The sequence below is a fragment of the Bombus impatiens genome, unplaced genomic scaffold, assembly GCF_000188095.3.
Source record: "Bombus impatiens unplaced genomic scaffold, BIMP_2.2 scf_0083, whole genome shotgun sequence".
Taxonomy (NCBI): domain Eukaryota; kingdom Metazoa; phylum Arthropoda; class Insecta; order Hymenoptera; family Apidae; genus Bombus; species Bombus impatiens.
Genome location: NT_176502.1, coordinates 373,358 through 388,371, shown reverse-complemented (window position 1 = coordinate 388,371; position 15,014 = coordinate 373,358). Strand labels below are relative to the sequence as shown.

Here is a 15,014-nt window from a genome sequence, read left to right as displayed (position 1 = left end):
CTAGCTTCGCAACAATAGCTTTTTACGATATTTCCTGGAAAAATTACTAGGTTAGGTGAAAGAGGAAAGTTATCGCGAAATGTAAAATCATACTTCTTCTTCACGATGAAAAAAAAGAGCGCTAGTATATTAACGTCTGGTGCGAAGAAATTTGATTTCGCAAAGAAATAACGCGATTGTTCCTCCTATAGTTATTTTATCGTCAAACGGACAGATTTTTTCACAATTATCACGTTACCGTAGTTATCAGTTACTCGAACACGATCCTTCCGAGAGGCCCTCCATATTGAATTGTTTTAAAGTATTTAATCCGTGGCAAAAATTGAGTTGGAACAAAAAATGCAACAAAATACGCTGTCAAAGTGTCCCTGGTGAAGGACTTTACGACAGAGTCACGCTTTATTATAACAAACTTTGGAAAGTTTCTTATTTCTCTCCTGACGTTGCGAACCTACTATACGAGAAAGTAAAAGAACAGGGAAAGAAAAGTAATTAGTTACATCAGTTTAGAATGTTTTAATAGTTAGAAAGTAAGAAGTTCGAGTTAAGTATAAGCCGTTTACGATTAAATGTTTGGATTGAGTTATGGCAAAACAGATTTATAGTCGGGTAAGGGAAGATACAAAAATTGCAAAAGGCATTATTCCCGTACTGCTCCTAATAGCATTCCTTCGTTTTTCTTTCCTTCTTCTACCCTTCTTTCTTCCTGTTGGTTTATATTTTCTTACCTTACTTTTTCTCTCTCTCCTTCTTTCTCTCTCTTCTTACTTTTCTTCTCGATTTTTCCCTTCTGTTTTACCTTTATTCACATTCTTATTTTCTTCTTTGCATTCTTTTGTTTCATTTGATCCAACTTCGTTCTGTTTCTATCTACTTGCTTGCTTTCTTCCTTCTTCCTTGCCTTTTCCTTTTTGTTTTATTCTCCTTTTTTCTCCTTCTTGCCTTTAATTTTTTCTTCTTTCTTTTAATTCACCATGATCTCGAATAGCAATTAAATGTTTAAAAAAAGAGTTAAACTGTGTTGAAATTTTTTGCCCAAAAGTACTTACACGGATATAATAGCCTATAGTTTTGCACTGTCGCAAGTCAGACGCTGATGGAGAACGGAATGTAATGGCTGGAACGTGCAAGAAACTTTAACACGATGTCCTAGGCATTGCATGTATTCGTATGCGTATGTATACACGTATATGGCTTGCATATTGAACATTGTTTCGCTCCTTAAGTGCATGCTCTAAGTTAAGATGTATATAGGCATTACTTGACTGTTGTATTATCGGCTCATAGAGTTATTATTATCAACTCGTATCATTTTAATACCTTTGAAATACACATTGATAGTTCCGCATAATAATTTCACGATATGCTTTATCGTTCTATCACCTAGGTATAGTCACACGTCTGATGGATATTTCAGTTTATCGCTCTATTGAACTTACATTTCAATCAAAAAGTCAGTAGAAATTAATTTCGATAGAGAAACTGTGTATATCTATGAGAAGTTTCCAGTAACAGTTCTCTGTGCAATTGAGTATATTCCAATATGCAAGATATATAAAACAATGAATTTTACACACAAAATTAAGTTCTGAAGATTAGATGTTACATCGCATCCTTATTTCGCATCAAGGAATTAATAATAATAACGCGATCATTCTCATAATTTTCTAAGCCGAATCCTATTCAAAATCTTCAGATGAATTAAACGAGAAATTCCAAAGAAATTGAGAGAATTTAGAGAAGGCGTTCACTGCTTGCATCGAGTCTAGTAATAACAGGATAATCGTATGAACGTAAAAATTAATCAATAAGGTGATAGAAAGATACCGAAGAAAATTAATTCCATTACTTCATTATATTACTGGTATTATATTAAATATATTCCTCGTAACAAAATTTTATACGAGATAAAAGTTTCAATAATTTTTAAAACTTGTAATAATTTCCTAATAATTTTTCAGATCACTTAAACCTTCCTACGTGTCGAAATAAAGAGCGGTGTACTTTTCTCCACTAAAACTCATATAAAATCATTATTAGCCCACTCACATTTTCAATGCCAATTTACGAAGAGGGTTTGCTTTAAAGCGTCCCCTCGATCCGACTAAATTCGCAGGACGTTCGGAAGGAACCGTGTAGCCTAATCATCATAACTTCCCCTAATGGTCGCGTGTTCGTGTCGCGCGAACCGTGACCTGCCCTTCTTGCGCAGAGGAATTCGAGGGTGTCGTCATTGCTCCCGTGCTGTTGAACGGCTGCTGATATTCCGACGATGCGAGAAACGTGGTTCGTTAGGTCAGTGGATAATTAGTGCCGGCATTTTGCTTGCGGCGATGCGGTTTTCTTGCGCCACGACACGATCGCGACACGGTGCTAGCCGCATACAAAGAACCGCGTTGTTCCTGCAGCTTGGATTTGACAACTTTTTGCTCGCTACACCCGAAAGAAACGTCTCCTATCTTCTACGGAAACCTCTCTAATTTTCGGTTCGAGTTGGGCGGAAATGGCGCGTGGCGTAGCAAACGCGCAGCGAATTTCTTTTACACAAAGGCGAAAGGAACTCTCTGAATGTAATTTTAAATTAGACGACGAAACTTCGCAATTGCACAGCGTTATCTACAGTCTGTGATATGCTGCTTTTTTTTTTTTTTAATTGGAAGCGGCAGATTGCAAGAATTACTTGTTGTGCCGTATGAGAATATTTGGTTTCTTCTTCTTCTTCTTCTTAGTATTCTAATATTGTGTTTCTTTAACCTTATGAAAAATGTAATCTTATGAATACTGCGGAGAACAATTATTTCATATAGAGATCCATCTCATTGACTGGAAAATGCTACATCTTCTTTGGCTGTTATTAACATTTCAAAATGCGAATTGCATTTGAAATTTCGTGCCATCAATTCCAGACTAATAAATTGCCCTCAAAATCTGGCCATAATTCAACCAGTATTTTCCTACTGTAGTTTCCAATAACATATTTACATTTCAATACTTTCATTAAATGAAGTTATGGCACAAAAGAGTATTCATACGAGGAAACCAAGGAAGAATCAAATAAATTTTAATATTTACTTCATCTGCATGTGGAGGTAGCTAATAGAATCTGCTGGTCATCCAGCAGAATATTCCTCCAAATACAGAACAAAATATTTCCACACAATGGACAAAAAGGTTTCCACTTTTGAATTCTCACTGCTAAAAATACTATGTCATGCATACTAAATTACATAAAAAATACTTAGCTGCCCTGAAACAATTCTACGCATTTCGTCATACATTCCTTGACACAATGGATCGCGAACAATCACGAAACGAATAACGTTCGCGGCTTAACCAGCCTTCTACGTGCTCATTTGTCAGATAACACCCGGAACGAGATTCTGGAAAATGTGGCATACAGTACAATGCCACGAACTCCATTGTATCCAGCTCGAAATAATCCATGCAATCCGGAGGCTTGACCATAATATCGGGTCGTAGTGGTACCCAGCTCGTTCAATCTGTCGTATTGATGTTCGTAATTGTCCGGTTGGTGTTGCTGGGATTCCGTGAGAGACGAGTTCTCGCAACCGGAAGTGACAAGAGGTCGTTGATCTCGCTGCCCTCTCGGCCGTTCTTCCCTTGGAGAATCTTTTCTCTTCCCAGCGACGAAAGAATCGCCCCTGGCCCACCTCCGCTTCACTCTCGTCCCTAGAGCCGTCTAGACGCATCGAGAGTCGTGATGGAGCTCACCAAGAGGCTTGTGATGTGGATGAAACGTGTATGTATCTTTGTAATAATCATTGCATTATTTTCTAGGTTTTGAACTTCCGCGACGATTAGATGGTATATTTATGATTCTTTATACAAACACGAAATAACCCGGGACAGGTTACTCTACGTTACTCATTCGCATCTTATCAAAAAAGCAGAGTTCCGAACGTTGAGAATATTGCAATACCAACATCATCGAACGTCTGCTTTGATATAGCATCAAATTCTAAAAGGCCGTAATGAAAAAATACCGAACAATATGCGATCGTTTTTAACTAATAAAACACAATGCAAAGGAAGCTCTAAGTTTTTTAAAAGAATTAGATCTTTCGTACCGCCCATAGAAGTGAGGTGGATAGGTTGTGATAGGTACTGAAGGTACACTCGAATATGTTCAACAACCAATAACGTTTATTAGACTCTATCAATTAACAACAATTAACGATTAACAATAGTTAACGCTTAACGATGATTAATAAGAGTAACGATTAACCGAACTCTCCGGAGTAGACGACTCGTTTCTCTTCACCATTCGCACTTCGCGGCTCGAGGCAGTATGAATCTTTTTGGTTCAAAGCCGAACAGATTCTTTCCTTTGTTGCCCCTCGATATCCTCGCTACGCGCGCGTTTATTAGAAGATCGCGACGGTTATCGCGTATGCATTCTACCGAATATTCGGCAAAAGAACCGTAGGGATATCGATGGTACATTAGGCCTGTCGGCTTTACGCTTTGAAGTTATAGCGCTTTGTGCCGCAAAGTCGTTGGAAATTTCCGTGGTCGAGTGCCGCCACAGAAGTATACAAAATTGTACTAATTCACCAAGTAACTAATAATCAATTAATTATTAATTACTTAATTGAAAACACTAACTAACGTAACTGCATTAACTGTAATCACTAATATTTTACCAAAGAATGTGACGAAAAACAATGAATAAAGAAGAAATGGTGTTATTAGTACGTTGCGCGTTGTTCCAGTTCATGTTTCGTGAATGTTTCAGTTCAATTACAATTGACGCATAAAGATATACGTCATTACACTATTGCGACTTAAGTGACATAAGTGAGGATTCTTAGAAGAAATTTTTTATATAGATTCGTGAGATGTAAAATTTAGAAAGCAACAAAGACGATAAGACGAATAAAGTAGATTCTAGACTATCCACGTTTCATCTATTGACCTCATATTTCCATCTCACGGTACGCTAATAATTTTGGAAAGAAGTTATCGGGGAAATTGTCAGGCTTCGAGCATTTTACATTCTCTTCACGACCAGCAATATGTTTGAGAAGTTTGAGAAGAATGGTCGACAATTTTCAAAGATTTCACAGAGAGACGAGGACGTCGTCTGCACGATGACGAGGAAATATCGCGATAATTTCACCGGGTGGGACGAAAGCGCGAGGGAAATAAACAGTTTTCCGACGCAATCCCCTCTTCCTCGCCGTTTGCCAGCGAAAAATGAAATAGTCCTTTTACGGAGTGTCTTGTAAGTTCCTTCGCTCTCCCTTTTGAATTACTATCTACGCTCGAGGAGACGCACTAAAGCACTGGTTTGTTATCCAGACTGCTTGAACTTCGAGTTTTCGCGTAAAGCGATACGAACAAGAACAGGAGAGGAGGCTAAGACTGAAAATTCCACGGAGCAGACGGCGGACGTGACGCGGAACTGCGCGTTGTTTACGCGGATCTACATATTCAATCCGAGAACAGCTCGGAGAACGAATGAAAGTGGTGGCATAAATAGAGACATATTCCAGCGGAAGTTGCACCCCGATGAAAGCAATCGAAGTTCCTCGCCGTGAGGAATTGAAATCTCGCAAAATGAAATTTCACCGCTTCGCGGCGAATATCGTTGAAAATTACTAGCCGTGATCCTTATGGTTCTACCGATTTCCCGGATCGAGAATCGTGTTACGAATGAAATACCTGCTTGTTTCAGAAGTATCTCTTCCTATGTTTGCTTGAAAGTGTTCTTGTTCCGTGGAAATGAAATTCCGTACGAAGCTAATCCGTCTCCTTTAACGAAGCTAATATTTGCATTCATTGATTTGCTTCAAATGAGATTAGTTTGTTCTAATTTGCCTACAAAACTTAAACAGGTAAGGGATCTTAATACACATATTTAGCCATTTCGTACTTTTGGCCAGAAAATTGACTAGAAAAATACCAGAAAGCTAGTAATTGTCACTAATTTTAATCTATACAGTACAATCACCTTCGATATTGACTGTTTCGCTGCAGCTATATCTTTTATTAGAACGTGTTCTTCTCCACCAAATAATATAAAACTTTCTCGTGTGGTTTTCAAATAATACAACGTACAAGGTACATCGCTTTTCGTATTTGTCTCAACGTGTCCGATCGATACAAGCAATGGACTTAGATAATATCGTGCTAGCAGGTGAATAAATTCGAAAATCCTACGTTCCAAAACTACGATCCACGGACGATCCACGGAATATCTTCCATTGCAGCTTCTATCCGTTTAACGAAGCAACGCGTTGCGAAATTATCTTTATGTCGTGACGGCAGGAAATCTAATAAATTTAGACGAAGGTTCGTCCGTGATGCTCTGCGAAGGGAAAGACGAAGCCGTTCACCTCTTGGTAACAACGTCGCCGTTCTTATTCCTTACGTCGAAACAACGTGCTCTTTTTGCGACCAGCGAGAGTGAGAAGCGGCGTACCAGCAATTTCCTTCGGTCTCGTACGCCCCGTACAAGCAGAACGAGCTTTCCGTGAACCTCGATATATTCTTGAAGCTTACACGCGTGAACGTGTGCGGCGAAACGTTCTTCTTGTCTGCAGTTCTACGTGGCCGTATTGTTTTCCTCGGCTAAAGGGCCAAACGTTGGGCCGACGTCGCGCGGCCATTGTTGCCCCTTGATCTCCCAGTCAGGACGTTTTCGTCGCCATTGTTGCGGGCAAGTAAATGTTCGTGTTCCCCATGGAATAATTTCTGCGGCTATTTTCGTTATATAGCTCGTGTAACGTGATGGTTGCATCGAGAAACTTCGAATCTTTGAATTCGAATTGAACTTGAAACTCCGAATTTTTGAGCATTTATCGATAGGAGAATAAAATTTCTCTTGCTTCTAATGTAAATATTCGTTCTCTTCCATGATAATGATTTGTTTGGCTTCTAGGAGCTCGCTGTTGTGACAATTTAACCATTTCAGCACCGTTTTGTGTTTTATGCACGACTATAGTTGCTCTATTTATTTTCTAAGATAGTTTGCAAATATGTTGCAGAGTAAACGAAATTTTACGTAGAATATTGCTTAAAATAGAACTGATTAGGTAATTTAACATAATGTATACGTAAGTAGTACATGTAGTATGTATATGTAAGTAGTACAATCAGTGGAATTACAAATTACCACGATTATAAATGATTACATATAATGCACACGATTAAGGAACCACGCAAACATCCGTTCAAGAAAACGATAGATTTCCTCTTCTTAGTTTTTCAGTTCCTCAACCGTTACTTTATAACACGTTCCCACCCTTGTAAATCTGAATTTACCTGGCCTTTAGAGGCACCGTGGGCGACATCGAGTCCCGAGCGAGTCTCCGTTAGTCCCTGAAACACGGCAGGAAGAAGGGTGACGAAGGTTCAGAGTCATCAGAGCCATCGACTCTTCACAGCGGTTGATTCTTCGCCCCGTAACAATGCGAGGGTATTGTCTTTTCGTTGAAAAAACCAGACACGATAACCGGGGCGTTCGAGGGATGGCATTGTGACTACCTCCGGTATCTTTTTCGCGTCGCCTTATACCACTTACCTGTTATTCTCCGCGGAGCCCTCGATTATTTTCTATTCAAAGCCGCCGGTTCGTCGAGCGTCGCGTATCGTTCCACGGCGTTCGACTTCCTTTCTTTTCAAACGTCTTCCCGTCTCTTCATCTTTCTTCTTTTTCACTTTGCTATGCCTGTTTCTTTTGCACACGCGGATCCAATGATCTTACACGTTGCATCAGTCTCGTTTGAATATCTCTCGAACGTGTAACACGAATTTCCCTCCGCCTTTTCCCTGCTTTCTTTTATTTCCACCCTCCTTTTTTCTCCGTTCGCTTGTACCGCTGACCCACATAACACGGAATCCTGAATTGAAACCGAAAATTCTTGCCGAGGGTTTTCGCTTCCATTGTACCGTGAATTTCCTCGGGTATCGTTGCTATTCGCGTGTCTGTCGAAAGTGATACGGCCGATCTATCTTGCTGTTCAACGCTCTTGTTTTCCTTTTGCGGTAAAAGCTGTGGTTTGTACGTTGAGTGATTTTTTTCAGACTACGTATTTATGATTTATGAGATTGTTAGTTGTAGACTTTAACTGCGTCAGCCGTTGACGTCACGTTTTATAAATAAGTCATTTTCGAACAAAATAGTCTAATTTTAGGATATAATCGATATTTCTAAAGATAAGAAGTTTGGTCAATTATTAACGTTCCACTCCACGCAATGATCTATTTATCGTTTTTTTAATAATTAACACAATGAGTGAGAGAGCGCTACCGTCGTCCGTTGGGCAACGTACAATTTTTATGTTTTTAACTAAGTTAAAAAGGCAGAAACACGAGGGCACAAAACCCATTGAAATTTTAGAGATATTGCGACTACAGTTTAGGAATGAAACATCATCAAGAACCCAAACATTTGCGTGGCGTAAATTGTTTTTCAGTGAACGTCAAAACATTGAAAACACATCGCAACCGCAACGCCTCAAGACAAGCGTAAAGCCAGCAAACATTGTAAAGCTGTTGGGAAACTAATCGACGCGAAACAATAAACGAAATTTGTTCGAAAGTTGATATTAGCAATGGAAATGTGGTCCTCATCATTCGAAAGAGCGTAAAGTTCCTCAAAATCACGACTACTTAAATAGTCGTTAGGAGGACAACGGTTCAACAGCAACGAAAAAGTAGAGCAATTCGTGTGCAATTGGCTTCTGACCTAACGCCCTCTGGGTCTCTTAGCTTCACATAACTGAAATGAAAAAATTACCAATCCGGTGGCAAAAGTGTATAGAGACAAACGGAACATACATAAACAAGTAATTCGATTGTTCTTTTCGAAACAGTTTATTGAAATGCATAGTTACAAAGTAGTTTGAAAAATTCTTGTTTCGTTCGTACGTTCGCTGACTTTTTCGAGCATGAATTTTTATTAAGGCAACAAAATAATTATTTCTTTCTTTTTCTCAGAGTGTACACTCGTGGAACGAATTTGTAATAATATCCATTCTGTTTTTGTCTTCCTATTTGAATTGAAAAAGAACTACATCTTCGTGAATGTAGCACTAACATCTCTTGAGACATAATTCTGAATATTCTCCAACAAGTACATCCAAAATTCGAATGAAACAAACAGCTCCAAGAAATAACATACATCACACTAAAAACTCAAATTCCGTCTATGTATGCTGCTCCATAAATCACTCTCTAGAATAAAACAACGAAAGTCTCTAAAACAACACTTTTCTTCAAAACTAACCTATACCACTATAAATCAATTTTCGATATTTCGTTATAAATCAATTTTAATCCAAATTATCTCTAAAGTGACGAAAAATCCGCAGAATTATAGACGAATGAAAAAAAAATATATATAAAGATGAACAAAGGTTAAGAATAATTAAAAAACAAAGAATTTCTACATAATCCTCATAAGATTAACTCAATCCACTTCGTTGCCTCTTTTATTATATAAAAATTTTCGAATGAAAAGTAAATAAAAAAAGACATTGCCATGGTCACCTAACGATAAACCTACGACCGCCAAAGTCCAGAGGAACAAGGCTTAAACTCTCCTCTGTAATCCCATACTCTCAACAAAAATTCAGCGACACTTAATTCCGCGACATTATACCACACGAAAGGATCAACAACTTCTGGCCGGTGTGTCCGCGTAGTTAACCACAGTTATTCCTGCGGCAGGATTATAAACTACCCAAAGGCTTGGCCAAAAACTTGTAAGCAAGCTGTTACCCGGAGGACATTACATAACTTGGTAAAGAAGGGATGACGCCCGACGGGCCTCGTTCTCACTAGGTCGAAAACGAGACCTGCTCCGAGGGTTGGAAAAACGGTGTCGTGCAATTACAACGGTCCCCGTGCACGACTGCCAACTTATTCGGTAAATTACCCTCGCATCGGCGGTCGTCCACGAGTTTGTCGAGCGAAACGAGCGCGAGGACTGCTCCTCTACCTTCGAACTTGCCTGCTCGTTAGGCACGCGCGCGTTTCGCCACGAAGTTACGTCGTTCCAACGACATGGGATAAAAAGCACCCATACGCGGAGTCTGTCGAAAAGGGTTTCGAGAAACAAATTCTTTCGGTTTGATGAACTTTCGGAACCTGTGGAATTTCTGAATTTTGAGAATTTTCCTGAAAAGGGCTCGTGCGCGATTGGTAATATTGATAATAATATCGTCTATCCGTTTCAATGTTTTTGAGGCCGTACACGGTCAACAATATTGTCAATAACGTCAAGTATCGATAGTAATTATATTATTATTACTGTTATTATTTACTTTATTTAAAGCCGGATCGACTATTACTGTTATTAGCGATTATTTTTATATTCGTGTAGGATCTTATACTACAATTAATTTATTTACAATGAATGGATTAAACAGATGTTGATTAAACAGAAAACGATGGTTGTTTAACGTGAACTAAATACAATAACGTACTGTAATTTGGACAACTAAATTAGTTAATTTGCAACTCTCATCACCACGGATCCAACGCTCTCTCTCACGCGGACCACTCTCTCTCGACAGCACTAGCAACACTATCTCCCTGACTTCTCAATCCACACTCTCTGCTTCTCAATTAACACTGACTGTTAATTCGTCTTTCTTCCTTAGCATCCCTTCACCTTTTGTCTTAGCCCCACTACGCACGTGTTCCGCAACCGCTCATGGCCAGGGTCACGTAGGCCTTTTTCACGAAACTATTCCATTGAAGAACCAACGTCACATTGGTGGGCACGCCAGCACTTTGGCTTTCTCGCGACATTGTGTATGGTTCGCCCGATATCTCTTAGGCCTTTCATCCACGATACTACATTCGTCTTGTTAAATCTTACTAAATTTTGTTCCATATCTTAGTAATACTGTATTAATCGCAATCGATACTGAAATACTGAATATTGAAGAAAATTTTGGTATTTTGCGATCCAAATTATTAATACTGATAAATGATGGACATTAACGATAGTAAATCTCATGGATATTAATAGTATAAACGACATTAATATTAGAATATTAACAAACCAACAGAAACAATTGGTGATTGAAAGAGGTGCGTTAGTAAACAAAAAAGGACGGTAGGTGTAATATTACAATAAATACTACATACATTGCATAAATTTTATATACGTGGAACTTTTAAAATAATAATCTGCACGCTGTAAAACAAAGATTTTTACACTCTACTCGTCAGAAATTATCACGTTTTATTTAAAACAAGGTATAAATTCACTATGTGCCGAAAAGAAGTTCTGGTTTTTCGTTTGAAAAACGTTCGCTGGCTGGAACGTAGGGGATTTAGTCGAGTGTGATTCTCGACGGAACGATCAGGTCTTGGAGGAACATTGATTCGATGGAATTGTATGTAAATTCGGGAGGGTGGATGTATCGGTTGCCGAGCCTTGGGAGAGTTTAGGATTGAGGTTATGCGTTGTTTGGTGGTTGGATTTCCAGTCTGAGTTTTCTTTAGGGGTTGTGATAAGAGAGAGTTGAATCGAGTAGGTATTCGTGGTTTTGCAGTAAATAGAAATAAGTGAACTTCTAGAGATAACTTTCATTTTATTGTGTCTATACTAAAATTATGTATATATACTTTTGTATATATTTTTTTGGTACAAATTTTATATACGGATAATTTGGGGGATAGTTATAACCGTTTGAGCTCCAAGCAGCACGATCGCGTTGTTTAGATTTTGTGTCGAAAAATCCCAGTACATTTGAACAATATTTTTTATTGCACAAAACTTGAAATATTTATGAACTAATAGTACGCATATATAATAATATAGATTTATTTCATAAAATAACAAATATGACGAGCGCTATTGCGTCGCTTGTTTCTCTTCGCAATCGATTAAGACAAGCGCTATTGCGCTGTTCGGGATTTTTCAACCCTGTTTTCTCAAAGACCCCTGGGACTCAAACGGTTAATATCGAGATTGGCGTTACTTGGTAATTGGTTTTCAAGTTTGATTCTTCTCGTAAAATTAATTGATATTGATTGGTTATTTGCTGTGTATGCGTAATGCCCATTATGTCCACTATCTTGTGTAAAACTTGGAATCGGGACTGTAAGCCTCATCGCTGTAGGAGCATTTCATACATTGCGGAAATCTCCAGAAGTTGAATTAGAAAATGTCAGGAAAGATTCACCGCCAGCTCGGAGAGCACATACAGACACCACCACTGCAGTCTTCGAAAATACGGTTTCCAATGCTGAATTTTAACCCATCCTTCATACACGGTAACCACTTCGACCATCATGCTCATTTTTAACAGCCCAGATTCAGCCAACTGCTAATAACACGTTTCCTTTCGTTTGAAACTTACACATATCAGTTTTCTCAGAATATTACTTTTTCAGAATTTATTTTATACTCTCATAATATAATAAATGATAATATCATTGTATTTCTATATTATAATTTTTTAATACTACAAATGGTAGCACATACCTTTTCCTAATCTCTTCAGGGACATATTTGTTGAAACAAGGAAAAGACAAATACTTTCTACTCTTCTATGAGAAATAATAAATCATCTTTCCACTAAAGAGAACGATACAGAAACTACCATAATGTTACGAAACGAAATAGTATTTCACAGTCTTGTGATACTTATTGATACGTATGTGCATACGTGAGAATTACTAACTTCTCTACTGAATGTCTTATCACATTGATTAGTATCTATCAAAACCCATTTATTATATTAATATCCATTAATAGACATTTAATTAAATCTATATCTATCGACATCTATTCAGTAAGACTAATGAACAGATACGATCGGTAATATTAATTAAAGTGATAGTTTCGTATGATAGGTTGAATAGATAAGTTACAAATTCTCGGGTATCTACACAAGTATTAATTTTCTATTTTTCCTCTGCCACGATATACATTCTCGAAAATTTAATTTTACATTTCATAAAAATCTCGATTCGCGGCCTACGAAAAAGCATGCCGATAGCGGCGTTGAAATTAATCGCGCGGCTTGAAAGAGTGTCAAAAAGTGCAGGCGAGCGAAGAGAGAGCGGGGCTGGTCCTTTCAATTTTCCGCTCAGAAGGTCTAGATGTATCTGGTGCCCCTGGCAAGTCGAGCTATTTTCATCGCGCGAAACGTCGTGGAAAAAGCATGGTCCCACGGCGTGTTTTACAGCGCCGCATGCCAGAACGTACAGCCACGTTGTTTCCTCTCTCTCCGCTCCCTCTTCGTCAGAAGACGTACAAAGTCTGGGCTAAGTATCGGATCCACGGAAGAAGGGTCGCCATCCCTCTTATTCCTCCCATGCTACCCTCGTCGTCTCGCGTGTAACTCACGCGTCCCTGTATTTTTTCACAGGGAGACGTTTACGAGCGGCTCGTGATAACGAACAACTTTCGTCGTTCCTTCTGCTGTTCATCGATCTCTCTTTCGGTCATTTTTATAAGTTACAAAGTTCCCCCCGTGAAATGGAGCCATAAAACATCGTTTTTCTGCGTTTGCCTTTTTTCTTTTCCCCTTTCTCCTTTCCCCTTTTTCTTTTTTTTTTTTTTTCTTCAAGAGAGAAGATTCTTTTTTGGTAAAATCGGTAGCGAAGCCGCGGCAGACATTCGAAAGAACGTTCAAGTGGAATGAGAAGGTACATGGTCGGATCACGAGGCGGCTCCAGCGCGGTTACATTACCGCTTTCGCGCTATAAATCGTTCCCGTTTTCATAATATTCGCCAGATGCAGGATAATTCAAGATACATCGATTACAATATAGTTCCTTATTTTACATCCCATTTTAATGTAAACGAAAAACGAAACGAATTGCAAGTAGCTAATATTGTTCTCATCGAGTTTGCGTTAACTACTTTTACTATGTCGAGTCACGATTCTGATACAAATTGCGGTTACGATTTAATATAGTCGCGTGTTTGTAGCAAATGTATTTTTCGATTTTAGCCTGGATTTTTCAGCGAGGATCGTTGAACACAAATTACGCATAGCAGGAAAACATTCTGTATCTGATAGAAAATAAGTATCTGATACAATTATGTAATTAATAGAAGTTTGTAAGGCGTTAATATCCATAGCAACTCTTTCACACTCGTTATCGGAATAATGCATATCGAAAATACAATTCTACGGCAACTCTACTATAAATACAATGTGTGGTTTGGGGTAGAAATTAAGTAATTCAGTAAGTATCATACAATAGCAATAATAATAATAAAGAAATACTTCATTAGAAAATAAAGTTACGCAAATATTTTTTAGAGCTACTCTACTCATTCACATCAGCCCTTTCTTCAGAAATTTTCTTAATTACAACGGCGCTATTGTCACTATCAAATTCTCTATATTTAACCAAACCCCTAAAACAAAATTTACTACCCAATTTGCAATCCACGGTGTTTAACAGTATTACGACGTCCACTCACTCTTCCATCCAGCCAGTCCTGCAGACCGATTTTAAACTTTTACGTTTATCGATCCCACATGGTGATTTTTCGCGTCCCTCAACCTTCTCTATACGCGAATACAAACACATGCACGCAAGAAAAAAATGAGGGAGACGCAAGCAAAAAATTGCCAATGGCTTTCCGGGCTACGATGATCCCGCGAACGATGTACCTTAATGGTTCCGTGAACGTTTCACGAGGCTCTTTCGACTCGCGTCGTCTCTATAAAGGCGCCATTCCAAAGGTGGATGGAATTACGTGCATGGAATTACGCCGGTCGAAAAAGAACGGTGGGAAGGCAGTGAGGGTAGAGGGTGCGGATCGAAGGGTCGCGGATTCCGTGACTAAAGGGATTTCACGAGTTTGCGTGTCCGACGCGGCGCTCTATTGCCCTGACGCCGGCAATGTCTGACTTGGGTCAGCTTATTACCATTTTCATTGAAAACCGCGATACGGCACGCACCGAGATCCAAACTTCTCTCTAACTGCGCTTGGCTTATCAATAATTTCGCTGTTATCGCGAAAACTCCCGAGAGAGAAAGTGAAAGAGAGGGGGGGGGGGGTTCCT

The 15,014-nt window shown here is 38.9% G+C and overlaps 1 protein-coding gene and 1 long non-coding RNA gene across 4 annotated transcripts in view; both read right to left on the bottom strand.

The window, feature by feature from the left end:
• Positions 1-15,014, bottom strand: part of LOC100750137 (pikachurin) — a 269,452-nt gene that overhangs the window by 105,080 nt on the left and 149,358 nt on the right. The window lies entirely within an intron of this gene.
• The window catches only part of LOC117152603, a 20,129-nt gene continuing 15,585 nt past the window's right edge, over positions 10,471-15,014 (bottom strand). Inside the window, exon 3 of the long non-coding RNA XR_004463001.1 lies at positions 10,471-10,588. This is a non-coding gene — a long non-coding RNA (uncharacterized LOC117152603). The remainder of the gene's footprint in view (positions 10,589-15,014) is intronic.